The 18950-nt window shown below is 49.0% G+C and overlaps 1 protein-coding gene across 1 annotated transcript in view; it reads right to left on the bottom strand.

Annotated features, from left to right (window-relative positions):
- The window catches only part of RNF4 (ring finger protein 4), a 34086-nt gene extending 15520 nt beyond the window's left edge, over window positions 1-18566 (bottom strand). The window contains exon 1 of the mRNA XM_089777779.1: window positions 18410-18566. The gene's annotated coding sequence lies outside the window, so the exon portion shown is untranslated. The remainder of the gene's footprint in view (window positions 1-18409) is intronic.
- Window positions 18567-18950: the final 384 nt, after the last annotated feature.

The raw sequence follows: 18950 nt of genomic DNA, 5'->3' as shown, positions 1-18950 counted from the left end.
GTATTCTATGATAGCTAATATCCCTGGAATAAAGGGGTCTGAACTTATCTGACAAAGTTTACCTGTCCCAAAATATCCTGATAGCTTGACAGCAGTTCAGATTAGGGATGTAAAGGACTAGTCAACTACTGGATAAGCAAATGCTTATCCGATAGTCAACAGGATAGTCGACTAGTCGCTCCCCCTTCCCTCCCACTGATTCTATCAGATAGAGGCAGCAAGGGAGGGTGGGGAGAAGGGAAGAAGGAGGTACTTAAAAGCAGCAGCGCTGCATAGAGCCCAGAGTCAACTGGGGAGTCCCCAGTGGACCCCAGGCTCCACATGGCATTTCAAAGCGGCAGCACTGCTTGGAGCCCAGGCTCAGCTCCCCAGCTGATCCCGGACTCCAAGCTGTGTGCCAGCTTTGAAATGTACTAGAGTCCCTGGCCAGGGCTCTTCTACATTTCAAAGAGAAGGCACAGCATGGAGCTTGGGGTCAGCGGGGGACTCAGTCCCCCACTGATTCCAGGCTCTACATGGGCAGTTCCACTTTGAAATGCAGAAGAGCCTCCACTGTGGCTCTTGTGCAGTTCAAAGTTAGAACATGGCATGGAGCCCAGGGCCAGTGAGAAGTCCTGCTGACTCTGGGTTCCACACGGGCGCTTCTGCTCTGAAATGTAAAAGAGCCCCCTGCTGGGGCGTTTGTACATTTCAAAGGTGGAACATGGAAGTGCTTATCAACTAGTTGAGTAGTCAATGGAACTTCCATCGACTACTTGACTAGCAAATTAGTAGCTATTTAACATCCCTAGTTCAGTTATTGTTCTTCTAGTAATAAGAAAAGGCACTGCATCACAGTTATGTGAAACAAGCTAAACTGATACTAATTTGCACCATTAAGCTCAGGACCTTGATTCTGGGCCTTCAAGGCCCTTACTTGATCCAGAAGGCCTTGATGTCTGTATGATAAGCATAGAGGAAATCAGGAAGGCTTTCAGGCATGTGCAGGACATGATGGCAAATTTTCATCTGGATCATAGGGTACATCCTAGCTAATTCAACTATGTATAATTACAGAGGACGGAGCCATCAGCCAGTGCACTCTAGGGACATTAAATATCGATTAATTGAATAGTCGAATAACCTCATGAATTCTTATCCCTTATAGTCCCCAGGGATGGGGCCAGCAGCCAATGCATTCTGGCCCCACTCTGCACTGCTGCCTCTGTATCAGAGGCAGCAGCATGGGGTGCCAGGCAGGAGCTGGGGAGACAGTTTAAAAACCAACTCCCCACATGTATGGGCTGCCCGTTGCCCCATGCTGCTGTCTCTGCTGCCTGTCCGAGGGCGGGGAGGGGGCGGCTGAGCTCCTGGACCCAGCACAAACCAGAACGAAGCTGGGATGCCTTTCGCTCAGCTCTTAAAACACTATAAATGCAGAGCTACAGCAGGGGTAGGTCATGGACCCAGCACAAGCTGAGACTGAACCGGGCTGCTTGCCAGTGTGCTAAAAATTTACTGCCGGAGGGTGGGGGAGATGCAGAGTTCCAAAACCCTATCCTGAATGTATTTTGTTAAGTCTTAATTACACCAATTTTAAATATCTTCATCCATTTCTGTAATACCTGCAAAGGTCAGTTTGGAGTCCAGTGGCTCGCTTTCTTCTGATGTCCTACTCTGCAATTATTCAGGCTTCCATGTCCAGATTTACACTACTCTAGGAATTTGACATAAGATGCACAACTCCAGCTATGAAAATTGCGTATCTGGAGTCAGCATACCTTAAACCCAAGTTTTGTCAAGCACCCCATAGTGAAGCCGCCCCAGGATAAACACTCCTGTCAACTTCCCTTACTCCTCGTAACCCTGTGGGGTATCCAAGTTGACAAGGGCGTTGTCAGCATTTCATTTAGTGGGTGCTTACTAGATCCACTAAATCGACTGCAGAAGATTAATCGCTGGAATGTCCATCTCCGGGCAAGTATAAACGAGGCCTAAGTGCCTCTTCTTTTATGACTAATTGTTTAAATGTAACTATTTGAATAGATAGACAGAAATTAGCAAAGACTTCCAAATATGCACTCATAAGCAATTTAAATATATTTTCTTCTGAAACATTCTTCAGGAAAACCAGAAAATAAAAATCTCTCTAACTCATTATTACTAAGAATGCTATTGCATACATTTTACTCTGCAAATTTGTGATTTACAGAACGACAAACATAAAAACAGTTGCATAAGCTCATAGTTTCCTGTTATGTTTAATGGTGCCTTCTTCACATTGGGTGACATCTTTTTTCCTCCCCCTACACAACCTTGATTCAAATACCAGAGCCTTACAATTAAGGATAAAATTGCATCATTTATGATTCATCTTTAGTTCTTTACCAGTGCTACACAAATTCAAAATAAAGTGGAGAAGCACTGCTAACAAGAAACAAAGGTTAATTTTTTGTTAAGTGACTTATTTGATGAAGTTCTCAACACAAATTAGCAGTATATAGCTTTTAACACTTAACAGAAGCAAACCCTACACATGATTACGATCCCATTTTTTTCTCACAATATTGAGAAAAAATATTCGTTGGGGCTACAACTTTCTGTGCTTGGTTTTAATCCAGAGATGACTCATTTACAGAAAGTCTGAATGTCTGAAACCTCTTTAGCTATTTCAGTTACAGGAAAGGTTAGGAAGAAGAAAGAACAAGTTTTCTGCTCTGAGCCTAAAAGATTGTTTTTGCTTACAAGTATCTTCTACATTTGAAACAGAATCTCACTAATACCATTTTCCCTACTGCCTCCTCCAATGTATGTCACCTTCTCTCCTTTTCTGTTTTTTCACGCACTCTCCCCCGTGACACTTAAGTACGTTGCTTTTTGAGCACAGGGAAAGGCAGGCTCTTCATGACATCTCTACCCAACTATAGCCCGTGTCAAAAACAGTTCCACCGAAGGCAAGGCAGTTGAATATAATGGAGAATTATCCGGGGCAGTCAGACCTAAACAGTTGTGATTGGCATGGTTATGAAGTGGTCAAAGTGCAGATAGCATAGTAAAAGTTGCAACTGGCTTTTCTCAGTTTGCCAGAGGGAGTGGAGCACTCAATCCTATATATACCTTGCACATATTCAAAAAGCCATTTCTGAGTCCTTTTTTATTAGGCTCTCAAGACAATCTGAATGGTCTCTCTGAGAACTGTGGCCTCCCCCTCGCTAGAGCAAAAGTGACTCACTAAAATGAAGAGCTCATTTGTGCACAATTTTGCTGCTTGATGATGAAGAGAAGCTCAAGCCTTATCTGTCCTGGAAGACTAATGGATTACCAAGGTCAGAGGTTAATTAATGACATCAGAAAATCCATGAAAATGAAACCTGATTAATTGAAGAGAGGGTTTTTTTTTAATCCAAATTCCATATAAAAGTCTGTTTTATTTAACAAATATGTTTACACCAATTCCTAAAACAAACAGTTGAGAGAAAAGTTCAACAGCGTGTCTTTAACTAAGGGCCAAGAAAGCTTATATGTAGTCCATATGCATGGAGTATCCAATTTTCCAACATGGCCAATGCCAAGTGCCCCAAGAGGGAATGAACAGAACAGGTAATAATTGAGGGATCCAACCCGTCACCCATTCTCTGACTTTTGGCTCAAAGCTGAAAAAAACTGAAAAAGTAAGTTTAGGAGACTGCATATATTACCCATGGGACTGTCATAGCAAAGAACTTAAAAAAATTAGACTTTCATTCCAATATTTAATATTAGATATGATGAAAATTCATAATTGATGTTAATGCTCACAATGCATGACAGACTATCAGTTCTCTCTACGGGCCTATTATTGCCAAAGTGATCATTATGCTGTATTATTTTTAAGTTCAGAAAGATTCGATTTTTTTTAACCTGGCTTAATTTCACTATTCACACACAAACTAATAGAAAAATGTTTATACTAATAGTTGAAATTTGTAAATAGGCAAAGAAAGAAAAATGTAGCTTTTGATCTTACTGGAGTTTTATTTAAGACTATTTATTTGTATATTTTGACATGCTGACAATTTGTGTTTTAAAGGTTATAAAGCAGTGGTAGGCAACCCATGGGGTTCTGAGTACGTGACCCATAGGAACCGGGACACAAGGCCACATTTCAAAAGCCCTGTCTCAGAAAGAGTGAGTGAGATGGAAATGCAGAGTTAAGATTGAGCAACTCCAGCAGATATACCATAAGGCAAAGGAGGCCAACAGCCAGTCCGGTGCTGCATCCAAAACATGCCATTTCTATAAAGAACTGGATGCAATCCTGGCTGGTGGTAAGACATAGTTGGTAAACTCAAAATGGAGTCAGGGTTTTGGAAGGGAACCGGTCACGAGTGACAGAGACATTGCCGCCTAAACATCTTTGCACACAGCACTGTGGTTGTGCACATAGCACCAATTATGTGCACAGGGCACGGAAATCTGCACACGTCCTTCTACTTGTCTACACAAGTAGACAAGCTCTTTTCCCACCTTTGAACTCATAAATACACTGATTCCTGAGAGGATCAGGTTGGCAGTTCATCATCACACCCCGGAGGAGAGTCACTTGCTGTACCTAGGAGCAGTGGTGAAGGCAGGGACCATCTCAAGTTACAGACAGACCTCATCCCACTGCCACCATCAGGGTGCTTGGACCCACTGTTGTGGCAACTGCCCAACACAAGTGAGTCCATAGCTACCTGCGTCCCAAGTCATTGGACATCAATTACACGAAGTGAAGCTTGTTGCTGTGGAGAAGGCCCTCGGCAGCACCGGAACAGCTTCGTGATTACCGAGCAGCTTTGTTTTCTATCGCCAAGGCAGCAATTAAGCAAAGACTGAACTGTTCGTTTACCTTGCCTGACCTGCTCTAACACTGCTGAGGTTTACACGCCTAAGGACTCCTCAGAGTTCCTCCCCTACGGCTGTCCATAGCCATAGGGTAGAAGGTCCTGAGCACCTGCTTCTGTTCCATCGGACCTCTGACTGAGTACAGTATTCCACTGGTAGCCTATGGTTATCTTTGCTATCTCCTGTTTTATCAGAGGGAGAGGGGCTGGAGTAGTTCAGTATTGGTTCATTGTTATTGAACCAATCATCATTGTTATTGATTGTAGTGTTTCACCTTTTGTGTTTTTACAATACACTCCTGTTAAATTTGAAAGTGAGTCCGTTTTTATTTGAATCCGTAAAATCTGCCAGTGATTAGATATGGCAGGTTCCAGGGCGAACCCTCTTCTGAAACAAAGGCATTATACCACCATTCCAAATCAGGCCCTATATTTAATAAATCGCCTTTGCCAACAGTGGGGACCTCATGTCCACACCCAAGGGGAGTGTGGATACTTCCCATAATACTTTCCATAGTAGAGTCATCAGAAACACGTGTCCGAGAGACATGAGTTATTGATGAAGAGGCGGAAATGGATGAAGGGCTTAGAGTCAATCGGGTGGCAACCAGTGTCTCAGGCAGTGAGGAACTGGTCTCAAGTCCCAATGTTTTGAGGACTCTCAGCAACTGTGTAAGGAGTACGAAGCAAGGGAAGAGACACAGGCAGCGATATAGGTGGTATGGTTGGGGGCCATGCAGAGCGCAAAATTGATCTATTGCAGCCAAAGGAGGGAGCGTGCTAAGATGCAGTAGTATAGATGGGGGGAGGAGAAGAGGCCATGCAGGACATTTAGTTGTTCTAGTGCAGCCAGGGGAGAAAGCTACTCTTGCAATCAAGGAGGGAGGGAACGGCACAGGATGAACAGAAGCTGTCTCTCTGGGACCTGGCTAAGTCCTTCTCGGGTCTGCGTTATGCCCAGAGCATCCATGTGCACACAGATATCAACAGACACTTGCTGGGAGATGGTGTCGAAGCTTTGTCTGATGTACTTATCAATTTTCTCCTGGAGATTCCATGGCAGAATTGCCATTTCCCCACCATTGTGGTATGACACTCCCAAACCCTTCCTGGCAGCTCTTACAACATTTAAAATGCAGAGCTGAAGTGGTAAAGAGCCCGCACGGGCTAGGAATGATCAGTCTCAGCTTGAGCCGGCTCCGGGAGGTGCCCTGGCTGTGACTCTGCAGAGCAACCCACTTATCAACTAATTGTGTAGTTGTTTGACTACACGATTAGTCAGATAAGTGCTCTAACATCCTTAGCGCATTCACCAGCAAAGAGCTAAGGAAAAAACCCAGGAAGACAGAGAAGAGCCATTCAATGACGTGTTATGTCATTCAATGCTTCGAGCACAGAAGAGAGGAGAAAAGATCTATTGAGATTGAAGTAAAAACACAAATTGGTAAGTGCATGCTACTGCTCACAAAAGACCAAAATAGACACTGAAGAATCTTCTCCAGATGCAGCGCAACCAATACCAGAGGTGCCACTGTCAACAGATAAAGAAGTATTTTCACAGCAGCTCCCCCTGCACACCCACACATCAGCATCCATGGCTGCACATGCAACTTTCTCTATCCAAACATCAAATACAGAAGTAGCTGTGCTGCAAGGCATGATGACTTAAGCACACTGATCACAACATGGGAGAGAATTGCGAGAGCCATGATTTCTTACAGCAGATGCTGGAGTTTGTAGCAAGGATTGTCATTCAAGAGACGTGAAAGTAAGACTGAAGCCTATGGAGTGCTGGCAAGCAAAGAGGTGGCTGATAGAATATTTTCTCATATTCCCAACATGCATTGCGCTATGTTGAGTGTTCCCACAGTGCTTAGCAGCTGAAGGTTACACTGATGCTTACCCATACTGCTTTGCACTGTCAACAGCATGTTAGCAATGTGGCCATGAAATGCCAACAATGGGCAATAGAAAAACTCGTTTGACCGGTTTTCATTTTTGGTGACTTTCACATGTCGACAGCACTTTCATCATCAAACCTTCCCACTGTAGGCGTAGCCTGAGTCTCCACATCTACTGATATTAGAAAGAAAAGGTAGGCGAGTGTCAAGGGGTACCTTGTCCACGCACCAGACAGAGTGGGAAAAGTCCGCTGCAGCCCCTTGGACTCCTGTTCAAGATAGAGTGGCGTATCAGCCGATGTCTAAACATTTGCATCCAGGGTAACTCAGCCTAGCAGCCACAGAATTGACACAGTCCAGCAGCCTTAGTCAACATGCAATCCCCCTGTATTCAGGGTAGAACATGCCAGCAGCCAGAGAGTCTATACACAATACGGCCCAATGGCCTCAGAGACCATATACTCTGTAGTATACAATATAGCCCAACAGCCACAGTGTTACTATATAATAGATAAAGCTCCCACATGTGGGTGTACCTGGGAAAGGTTGGGGGAACCTGGACCCTCCCTCTCCACCAGGTCCCAGCCCAGGACTCTATCTGCTGCTAGCTCTGCAAGCAATTCCACTTCAACACACCAAGTCCTCGAGGAGCAATTCCCCACCCTGGGTTACTTCCTACCTAGTCCTTATAAGAAGCCTTTGCCATCTTCACACTCTGGTCTGGAAGCTTTTATTGCAGTCCCTCTCAGCTTGGCTGCTACTACTTGGTCTGGCTGAGCCTCCTCCCCAGGAGCTCCTGCAGCACCCCCTTCTCCTATGGCAGTCAGCCCAGACTGAGCAGCTCCAGAGGCTTTTATAGCCAGCCTCCAGGGCTGTGGGGGTGGGGTGCTCTCAGTCAGCTGGGCCATGTTAACCCCTCCAGCCTCACTGAGGTATTGGTACACTGCGTCACAGTGAGGTACCCTCTTTTATCGGACCAACTCTGTTGATGAAGAGAAAAAGCTTTTGAGCTACATAGAAGTCCTCAGAACTAGGAAAGGTACACAGAGCATCCCAGCTAAATACAAGGTGAAGCAGAATGTTTAGTATTAGGTATGTTAAAATGTACTTAAGTAAATGTATAACCACTGAAAATTTCAGCGGTTAGATACAGGGTGGCAGTCAGCTCCCGGGAAGCAACTGCACATCAGAAGCCAACTTTTAAACTAGCTGCCCGCATGTACCGGCTCCCATCTGCCCTCTTCCCGACATGCTGCTGCCTCTCATACAGAGGCAGCAGTATGAGGTAGTGGGGAAAGAGAGCCATGAAGGTTAATCTGTACGCCTATGCTCACTAGTTAATCATGTAGAAAGTTACAATCTGTAGTTACTCTAAACAGAGATATGAAAGTGTAATTCCCTAAACTGGGACTCTCTGGTCTGGCAACAACCGTGGTAGGCAGGACCACAGATGTTCCTGGACCAGATATCCCATGGGTAGGGAGGCCACAGCGCCAGAGGGATCAGGCGGCACAGGGAATCCTGCAATGTGGCCGGGAGTCTTGCAGTAGGGAGCTTTGGCGGCTTAAGTACCCCGCAGCAAGTAGTCTGCCTGCACTGGGGTGCCATTGGCACAGCCAGGAGTCCCATGGGAAGGGCTCAGGCCGTGTGGGGAGCTCCAGTGGTTTGTACAGAGCTGCTCCCTGTAGCAATGTGCTATTTAGGGAGAACTTAGGGTTCTACCGGTAGCACATAGCTAGAGGGAGCAGCTTTGTATGAGCCCCTGGCGATAGTCAGGAGCATGGCAGGGGCTCAGGCGGGTCAAGGAACCCTGCAGCGTGGCTAAAAGCCCTGTGGCAGGGGGCTCAGGCAGTGACGGGAACTCCAGTGGCACAGCAAGCCCCGCGGCAGGGGCCTCAAGCGGCACAGCTGGGAATTCCAGGGCTTGAGGGGTCCAGCCATGGCCAGCAGCACAGACAGCTGAAGACAATGGGAGCTGGCTGGGGCCAGAAGCAGAGTCAATGGGTGCCTGGGAGGCCGGTGTCAGGGGACCTCCCCTGGGATGGCAAATTCCTGTGTTCGGGACCAGCCGGGTCCCGGGGTGTGAGACATGAAGGTCCAACCTGTATTTAACAGGTATTTCAAGGGAACATTTAAGTTGAAGTGGCCCATTAACATTCCTGCAGTCCTAAAGAGGAAAGGAAAGCAGGGGGGGAGGGGGCAAACTTACGGGAGCAGAAGTGTTAGTGGGTTATAGCTTCTTGTAAGAGGCCATAAACTTAATGTCTCTATTAAGTCCACGATTTTTAGTGTCTAGCAAAGTTATCAATTTCAGCTCCCAGGCTTGTCTTTTGAAAGGATTGTGCAGATTTCCCTTGAGGATGAAGACTCAGAGGTTGGTATAGAGTGAATGCTTTTGATTTACAGGGGAGTAACAAGTGACAGAGTGTTAGTCTTATTTTCTTGTGAGAGTTCATTCAACTCCCCAATTATATACAAGAAATCCACTGACTACTACACCTACCTTCATAAATCCAGTAATCATACAAAGCACATTAAGAAATCTAATATCTACTGCCAGGCACTCAGATATAACAGAATATGCTCCAAGGATAATCAATAATGCTATTAGAGAAGTAAATGCAGCCCCCAAAAAATCATCCAAATATACAGAGAAAAAAACCTGCTTTATTAAAAATAAAAATCCTCCAACCACATACCTCTAGTGATCACCTAACACACTATGCTAGAACTCAAGTAAGTGTAACTACAACCCGTACTTAATCTGGAGAGAAATCATTCCTGAACCACCTCTTCCACCCTCCAAACCTCTCAGTCACTCAAAGCTCAGTAGCAGAAGCAAGCTCCTCACAAACCACAACATACAAACTCAAAGAGGCACCTTCACCAGACACCTTTCCAAGATTCATAGTCCTATGCACACATATCACATGTGGTGTACCCATTCCAATGCACTAACTGCCCTGATAACTGTGTGGGTAAAACAAAGCAGTCCCTACTTGTTTTCTATAAAGTCATAGAAAAATGATAATTAGAGGGGGTTAACAAGCCACCCATTTGACTAAAGGGATGTTAACAGGCCACTTGACTTCAAATGGCCCTTAAATATGCATCAGACTGCTTTATGCTAAGTAAAGATTGAAAAAAATTGTTTATCCATGACATTTTTAATAGGTTTCCCTGACCTGAGAAAAGCTCTGTCCTAGCTCAAAAGCTTGTCTCTCACCAACAAAAGTTACTCCCAAAAAATTATCATACCCAGCTTGCCTCTCATATCCTGGGACCAATCTCCCTCCCCATATTTTCTGCAACTGTGAAAATAGATCAACAATAAAAAATGCATAAGAACAAACATCAGTATTACTGGTTGATGTTATAAAAAATGAAATTCTACCAGCCTAGTCTTTTTAAAACATAAAAAACCCCTTATCGCTGAAGCATCTGCAACTGCCCAGCAACATAGACCACTGATCAATAGCAACTACTGCCAGTCTCAATTTTATTGCCTTCATGAGCACTTCCAAAGACAATTTTAAATTTGATTTCTTCTTGTTGCAACAAGGAAGAGGGCGGTGGAGGGAAAGTTAATTGTGAAGAATTATGATCCTTATCCCTCAAAGACATATGCACTTAAAGGGGACTGTTCATAGTATGGGATTACTTGGTTTGTAATACTTAAGCACATGCATTACTTTTGAAAGACTAGTGCCTAGGCCAGCGGCTCTTCAAGTGTGATCTGAGATAGGGATGTTCAGTATCAGTTAATTAACTAATTGAGTAGTTGATGGAATTTCCATCAACTACTCCATTAGTTGATGAGGAGTGCTCCTGCTGCAGCTCTGCACTTTAAAAGAGCCCAGTGGGCTCTTACTACATTTACAGTGCAGAGTTGCAGTGGGGTTAGCTACGGGAGGCATCACACGCTGGGGCTTAGCAGTCCCAGCTCACGCCACCCCCGGGGCCGCTGTCCCCCACATCACACACCGTGGAGACGGTGCTGGGGGGAACCGGCTTTTAAGCTGGCTTCCCCCGCACCAGCTCCTGCTCCTCCCCCTCCCCTCCACCTATCTGCCCCTGATACAGAGGCAACAAGTGGGCAAGAGGTAGTAACTAGTTGAATACACTCGACTACCCAATAAGCCTATGCTTATCGAGTAGTCGACTACTCAATTAGTCATTTACATCCCTAGTCTGTGATTGTCTTACAGGTGGGCCATGGGCTTGGGGCTCATCCCCCACAGCAGGAAGCCATTGCTGGTACTCTAGTCCCACACCCCTCAGCTCCTCAAGGCTGAAGTACCGCTGGGGCAAGCCTTTCAGGTCAGATCTGACTTGCAAGGGAAGGAAGCAGCTCCGTGTATTGCCATTCTCCCTTCCCTCAACAGGGGGGTGGGAAGGAGGGGGGTGTTGCAGTGCAGGGAACCCCTCCCTTGCAGGCAGTCCCTGCTGCTTCAACTGGTCAGAATCACAGCTAATGGGAACAGCAGGAGGTGGTGCCTGGGAGCAGCAAGAAGCATGGAGCAAGGTACGTCCCCCATCCCTGCATGCCCAGACCCTCACACCACTGCAGCATCCTCCATCTCACTGAATCCCCACCCCACCCTCAGCCATCTCCTACCCCCAAACCTCCCAAACAGACCCCCTCCATCCTCAGTCCATTCCTGCACTCTACCTTCCATTCTCAGTCCGCTCCTGAACCATACCCTCCAGCCAGACCCCTCACCCCACCTTACTCTGCACCCATTTTGTTATCATGGTTGGTTGGCTGGAGGTCCATAGAAAGGCTTGTATTGAGAGGGATGGGCCAGGGTCAAAAAGTTTGAGAACCACTGGCCTAGGCTATTAACTAAGGAAACATCTGTTCATGTGGTTTTACTAAAATTTTCTAGTGATCTGGTTTGTAATGGGGGTGGGAAATGATTTCGTTATTATTACTCAGTGGGAACTACTTTCCTAGTGTTAACCCTGAACAGTGCACCATGTGGACAGTATGGACATCTATAAACCATGTAAATCAAAATGGAGTTTGTGGACTGAGGGACAATTCAAGATGGAAACCTGAGAAGCTTTTGCTGCCAAAATCATCACATGGCTGTGCACACTGTACCATGGTGCTGCACACAGTATGGAAGTCTGCACCCAACTAAGTTTTGCACCCAGCACTACGCCCTGTTTTACACTAGAGACCCTTAGAGTTTTCCCGCCTTGAACTCTATAAAATCTAGAATCCTGAAGCGATCAGGTTGGCAGTTTCTTGCACCATCCTGGAGAAGGAGACGTCCTGTCACAAGAGAAGACTGTGGTGAAGGCCCAGTCTAGCTGACAGACTTACCTGATTCCATTCCTGACATCCTCGGGGTGCTTCAGCCCACACTGTGGTGATAGCCCAGCATCGTGAGCCTTAGCTACCTGATTGCCCTCTACATCACTGGGACTGAAACAGAGCCTCAAACATCGTTCGGCACCTGCTGTGGTGAAGGCCCTCACAGCGCTTAGAACCACTCTGACTATCACTCACAAACTGCGCGTTTGTCCATTGTGCAAGCAGAGACTTATCAAATCGAGCATCTCCCCACATCCTCAAGGACGCCTCAGTGTTCCTCCCCTGACAGCTACCTTAAGCTAAAAGGTTGAAGGTCCTGAACATCAAGCTGCCTCTGACGGACTAAGTATAATATTCTGTTGCCAGTTATAGCTCTCCTATCTTCTTTTATTTCAGAGGGTGAAGGGCTGGATTATCGATTCAGTGTTGTGTTGATGTTACTTGCTGCATCTTCAATATACCTTTTACATTTCAATCTGACACGTGTCCGTGTTTATTTAACGGGACTGGGGGTAAATCCGCCGGTGACAGATACGGTAGTTTCCAGGTTGGACCTCCTTCTGGGGACAAAAGCATTTTACCATTTAATCAGAGCAGGCCCCATTAAATTTCATAGAATCATAGAATAATAGGACTGGAAGGGACCTCGAGAGGTCATCGAGTCCAGCCCCCCGCCCTCAAGGCAGGACCAAGTTCCGTCTACAATTTTGTTTCCTAGTGTGCCTTTGCTGGTAACACTAGATATTATTTTGATGCTGTACAGTCTCTCCTTCTTTGCCTTGAGCAATGTTTCCTTGGGGTCCACCAAGAGGATATTGCATAAGCATTGCATAAGGGCCAGGATTAGGTTAAACGAAGGAGATAAAAGTAGACTACAGCTAAAACTGATGCATCACAACCATTAACATATTACTTTCAGCAACTAATGAGTGGAAGAGGCTGGTTGCACTCATTTGGCATTCTCCAAAGGGTCAGACAGAGACCTATCTACTACAGCTTGGCTAGTGGAGTCCATCTGGCCAAATAGCCCCAAAGGCTATTTTTATTTGAAGTTATAAAATGGGGCTCTTCCATCATTCGTTTTTACATTAACAGCAACTCTTCTACCCTATTTTTGATAGAAAAATGTGACTCTCTGTGGACTAGTTACTTCATACATGTCAAGCGTTTTGACATTTCAGCTGAGGGGAGAAGGGACTTTTAGAATGTTTTACTTTTTTATATATCCCTTGTGATGAAGTAGAAATTTTCTGTCATTTTTATGAAGCCTAGTGTATCTCAGCTTCGTTCTACACTTTCACTTACTAGCTGGTGGGTGCAGAAAATATTATGCATTGTGGAACAGTGCAGGAAACCAGGGGTTGAATGAATGGGTCATTAAAGGAGTGGTTCAAACAGAGACAGATCAGCACAGAATCCAAACACTACAGAAATTCCAGCAAACCAGGTGAACTCAGCATAGCTCTGCTGGGACACAAAAAGAGCGAGAGCTTACCAACAGGGGATGAACAGTAGGCTTCTGAAAGAGTCTGGTTGTTGTCATCTGGCATTCTCCAAAAGGTAAAATAGAGATAGGCCCTAAAATGCAATCTACCACAGCTTAGCTGGTGGAGTCCATCTGGCAAGCTAGAATACAGTAATGGATCTTTTATTTCACTGCTCTATGCTAGTTTAAGGAATTTAAATGCTCTATTGTAGCTGACTATATTAAATCTTTCGCTTTTGAAAACCCTGCCTGGCATCACTGAAAATACTTGCTAACACTTGGTATATTAGTCCTTGAAGAGCAGAGTCTCTAATCAGCAGTCTACCTAGAATGACCAAACTGGGCAAAGCTCAGGAAATGAAGCAAGAATGCTTGAGTCCAGAGGCTTAGTCTCTGAGGCAAAGAGGCTGTGTGACCTACCTTGAAGGAAGAATGATCTGTATTACTGAAGTGGTTCCTCCAAGTGACTGGCTAAAAACTGGGGCATAGCACTGATCCTATGAACCCCAGGACATGTCTATTAATACAAATGCCAAACACTTGGGAAAAATTTCAAACAAAATTCAAGCACTCCACCTCAACCCATTTTGAATTTTAATAAAACACTACATACTCCAATTCTCTAGTTTCACAAGGAGCTGTGGTTAAAGAACTGGCAGAAAAAAAAACGGTGACAAGATTTCATATCATTTTATGTAAACATGCACAAGCACTCTTCTTTCAGGTCATCTAGACACCAAATGCACAATATAGACTTGCTCTGGAACCCAAAACAAAGAAGTTCTGTCAAATTAACAGATTGTCGGTGTATGAAAGGAATGTCTAGTTACATAAAGTGCATTATTGTTCTTCATACAGCTGTGGTAGTTGTACGTACCTAAAACTGACTTTAAGAGCACTTGAGGAATCTGATATTTCAATACTGATGGTGGGGTTAGGTTTTTTGTTCAACTGGGAGAGCTTTCTATTGGGATATGAACATAACTGAATATTTGAGTTCTTGGCACAGAAACATACTCTTTTTACTGAGAACAATAGTAACACAGACAATGCTCACTGTCAAATTTATGAACTTTAAGTGACTGAGTTTTTGATTAATTTTGATCTAGAGCAGTGTTTCCCAAAGCGGGCCATGGGCCTGCTTTGGGAAAGCCACTAGTAGGCCTGCACTGCCTTGTTTACTTAAAGGATCAGTAGCCACAGAGCCTTGCAGTTCCCATTGGCTCTGATATGCTGTCCCCAGATAGGACTGGACCCTGCTGCCTATGGGCATGGCACGGCCAGGTCTGGAGAAGACCCACCCAGGCACAGAGCAGCCAGGGCTGGCCCCACCCAGCCCCAGCCCATCATGCCGCAGATGGTGGTGGGGAGTTTTTCCAGGGTTAACTTTTTAACCCTAGTGTTTAACCGGTTAACATTTTAAATGTTTAACATCCCTGCTACCTACCCGGTCTCTGTACCCTGAGATACACCCTCAGCCTATACAGCCCCTAGCTGCTGTTCTCTCTACCCTGAGCTGTTTTCAAACTTTTTGGGCTGAGGCCCCCTGCCTTTGAGTTATACACTTCTTTGTGCCTCTTCCCCCTCCATGTGTCCTGGTGTCTTGCTGAGGTGAATCGGAGATGGACACAGAACTCCCTCCCTGAAGAACAATGTGCAATGCCTCACTGACCCGTACCCACCCAAAACAGATGTCAAACTACACTTACGCCCCAAATCCCATCACCCTCTAGCCTTGGGAGTTTTTCCTAGCACACTGTAGAGGGTCTCAGAAGCTGGGAATGAGCAACAGGGAATAGATTATTTCTTCATTACCTGTTCTGTTCATTTCCCCTGGGGCACCTGGCACCGACCACTGTGGGAAGACAGGATACTGTCCTAGATCGACTTTTGGCCTACCCATTTTATGACCAATTCTTTCTCCAAAATATTTCCTTGCCTATCCATTTATACAGCAAAAGGTGAGTCATCCAAACTCTCATCTTAGCATTGCAACAATCTGACTGGCTCTGACACATGCAATTTTCCCCCCCTCATACCCATTCATAATGCTGCTGCAAACATAACTTTCTTATCCAACTGCTATAACCATGTCACCTTTCGCTGTAAATCCCTCCATTGGCTCCCTCTTCTCTACTGCATTTTCCATACCTGAACATGAGCTCTGTGTTAGCTTAAAGCTTGTTGCTCTCCAGCAGAATTTAGTTTAAAAAAAAAAAAAAAAAAAAAAAAAAAAAAAAAAAAAGATATTACTTCACCCACTTTGTCACTCTGATAATGATTAAATAGTCAATTCATGAGTTGATCAGGAAGGAACAATGGTCACATCCCCTTTCCATTTAGACTGGGAGGGAGCAATGACCCCTACTGGTCCAATTCCCTCAGGGCAATCAAGAAGAGACAAAGCAAGATAAGGTTCATGGGAGCAATGGCCTGATAAGAGTTCTTCCTCTATAAGGGTGGGATGATAAGCAGCATTCAGATGTCATTCTTACCCTGAGAAAAATACAATGCAAAGGGCAGATCTCAAAGACCCGCCTTGTTCTAAGATGGGCAGCAAAGGGGCAGAGGTAACAATATGTACACCTGGAGATTTGAGGGGGGGGGGAGGAAACAGGCACATCTCGGAGGAGGATGGAACAAGAGGAAGGCCACATGCCCTTCCTTCACAGAGGAACTGGAGAGCAACTAGGCCAAAGGCCCATGGGGGGGTGGGAGAGAAAGCAGAAAAAAAGGCCACAGGCCCATCTCTGGGGGGGGGGGGGGGGGGGGGAGAAAGGAGAAGAAGCCACAGGCCCATCTCTCGGGGGGGGGGGGGGAAGGAGCCACAGGCCCATCTCTCGGGGGGTGGGGGGTGGGAAGGAGCCACAGGCCCATCTCTCGGGGGGTGGGGGGTGGGAAGGAGCCACAGGCCCATCTCTCGGGGGGGGTGGGAAGGAGCCACAGGCCCATCTCTCGGGGGTGGGGGGAGGGGAAGGAGCCACAGGCCCATCTCTCGGGGGGGGGGAGGGGAAGGAGCCACAGGCCCGTCTCTCGGGGGGGGGGGGAAGAGGAGAGGCCACGAGCCCGTCTCTCGGGGGGGGGGGAAGAGGAGAGGCCACGAGCCCGTCTCTCGGGGGGGGGGGGAAGAGGAGAGGCCACGAGCCCGTCTCTCGGGGGGGGGGGAAGAGGAGAGGCCACGAGCCCGTCTCTCGGGGGGGGGGGGGAAGAGGAGAGGCCACGAGCCCGTCTCTCGGGGGGGGGGGGGGAAGAGGAGAGGCCACGAGCCCGTCTCTCGGGGGGGGGGGGAAGAGGAGAGGCCACGAGCCCGTCTCTCGGGGGGGGGGGGAAGAGGAGAGGCCACGAGCCCGTCTCTCGGGGGGGGAGGGGAAGAGGAGAGGCCACGAGCCCGTCTCTCGGGGGGGGGGGGGGGGGGAAGGAGCCACGGGCCCGTCTCTCGGGGGGGGGGAGAGGAGAGGCCACGAGCCCGTCTCTCGGGGGGGGGGGGGGAAGGAGAAGAAGCCACAGGCCCGTCTCTCGGGGGGGGGGGGGGAAGGAGAAGAAGCCACAGGCCCATCTCTCGGGGGGGGGGAGGGGAAGGAGCCACAGGCCCATCTCTGGGGGGGGGGGGAAGGAGCCACAGGCCCATCTCTCGGGGGGGGGGAAGGAGCCACAGGCCCATCTCTCGGGGGGGGGGAAGGAGCCACAGGCCCATCTCTCGGGGGGGGGGAGGGGAAGGAGCCACAGGCCCATCTCTCGGGGGGGGGGGAGGGGAAGGAGCCACAGGCCCATCTCTCGGGGGGGGGGGAGGGGAAGGAGCCACAGGCCCATCTCTCGGGGGGGGGAGGGGAAGGAGCCACAGGCCCATCTCTCGGGGGGGGGGGGAGGGGAAGGAGCCACAGGCCCATCTCTCGGGGGGGGGGGAGGGGAAGGAGCCACAGGCCCATCTCTCGGGGGGGGGGGAGGGGAAGGAGCCACAGGCCCATCTCTCGGGGGGGGGGGGAGGGGAAGGAGCCACAGGCCCATCTCTCGGGGGGGGGGGAGGGGAAGGAGCCACAGGCCCATCTCTCGGGGGGGGGGGAGGGGAAGGAGCCACAGGCCCATCTCTCGGGGGGGGGGGGGAGGGGAAGGAGCCACAGGCCCATCTCTCGGGGGGGGGAGGGGAAGGAGCCACAGGCCCATCTCTCGGGGGGAGGGAGGGGAAGGAGCCACAGGCCCATCTCTCGGGGGGGGGGAGGGGAAGGAGCCACAGGCCCATCTCTCGGGGGGGGGGGGAGGGGAAGGAGCCACAGGCCCATCTCTCGGGGGGGGGGGGAGGGGAAGGAGCCACAGGCCCATCTCTCGGGGGGGGGGGGGAGGGGAAGGAGCCACAGGCCCATCTCTCGGGGGGGGGGGGGAGGGGAAGGAGCCACAGGCCCATCTCTCGGGGGGGGAGGGGAAGGAGCCACAGGCCCATCTCTCGGGGGGGGGGGGAAGGAGCCACAGGCCCATCTCTCGGGGGGGGGGGAGAGAAGAGGCCACGAGCCCGTCTCTCGGGGGGGGAGGGGAAGGAGCCACAGGCCCATCTCTCGGGGGGGGAGGGGAAGGAGCCACAGGCCCATCTCTCGGGGGGGGGGGGGGGAGAGAAGAGGCCACAGGCCCATCTCTCACAAAGGGACTGGAGGGCAGCGAGGGCGCAGACCCGTTTCCCTGGGGCGCTGCCTGGGACAGGCCCGTCTCCCGGGCAGGAAAGGTCCCGACTGAACTCCGCGGGGCAGGGATATTGGGGGGGGGGGGCCGGGCCCTGCTCCCCCGGGGGGGGACCCCAACCAGGGCTCCAAGCGCCCCGCAGGGAGCCGGCTGGACCGAACTCCGCGGCGCTCACGCTGCTCCTCACCTGCCGGCCCAGGCCCGCGCTCCGTGGCCGGGCGCTCAGCGTAGAGCGGCCGCCAGGCACCCCCGGGTCCCAGGCCCACGGCCGCGATCCTCACCCTTCCGCGGGGCCGGCCTGGAAACTCCACACGGCCGCTGCGCGGGGAGGCCCGCCCCTGCCATCCCACCATTGGCGCAGCCGCTGCGGCTCGCTGATTGGCCAGCATGGAGCTCAGTTAGCAGACTGACTTCGGGTGCCCTTTCCATCCGGCCCCACTGCATGCTGGGGGATGTAGTTCTTGGGGGGCGATGCCCACAGCTCCAGTCTAGGCAAGAGCTAGTGGCAGGCGTGTGAGCTGCAGGGGGGCTTGAATTGGGCTCTCTGGGCGCCTGGCTAGCTAGCCCTGAGGGAGAGCAATGTGGACATATATATGAGTCCCTAGACCGACCCGGGCAATCACTTGAATTAGAAACCCTGGGATACCAAAGGCTCTCCAGGTTTACCAAGATGCTGAGCTGGGGCAAGAATATCTCGATCTCTGTGCAGCAGAGACATGTCTCCATTC

This window comes from Pelodiscus sinensis, chromosome 4 (assembly GCF_052426305.1).
Source record: "Pelodiscus sinensis isolate ZL-2025 chromosome 4, ASM5242630v1, whole genome shotgun sequence".
NCBI lineage: Eukaryota > Metazoa > Chordata > Testudines > Trionychidae > Pelodiscus > Pelodiscus sinensis.
Note: the sequence above shows the minus strand (reverse complement) of the source record. Positions and strands in the feature narration are given on the sequence as shown.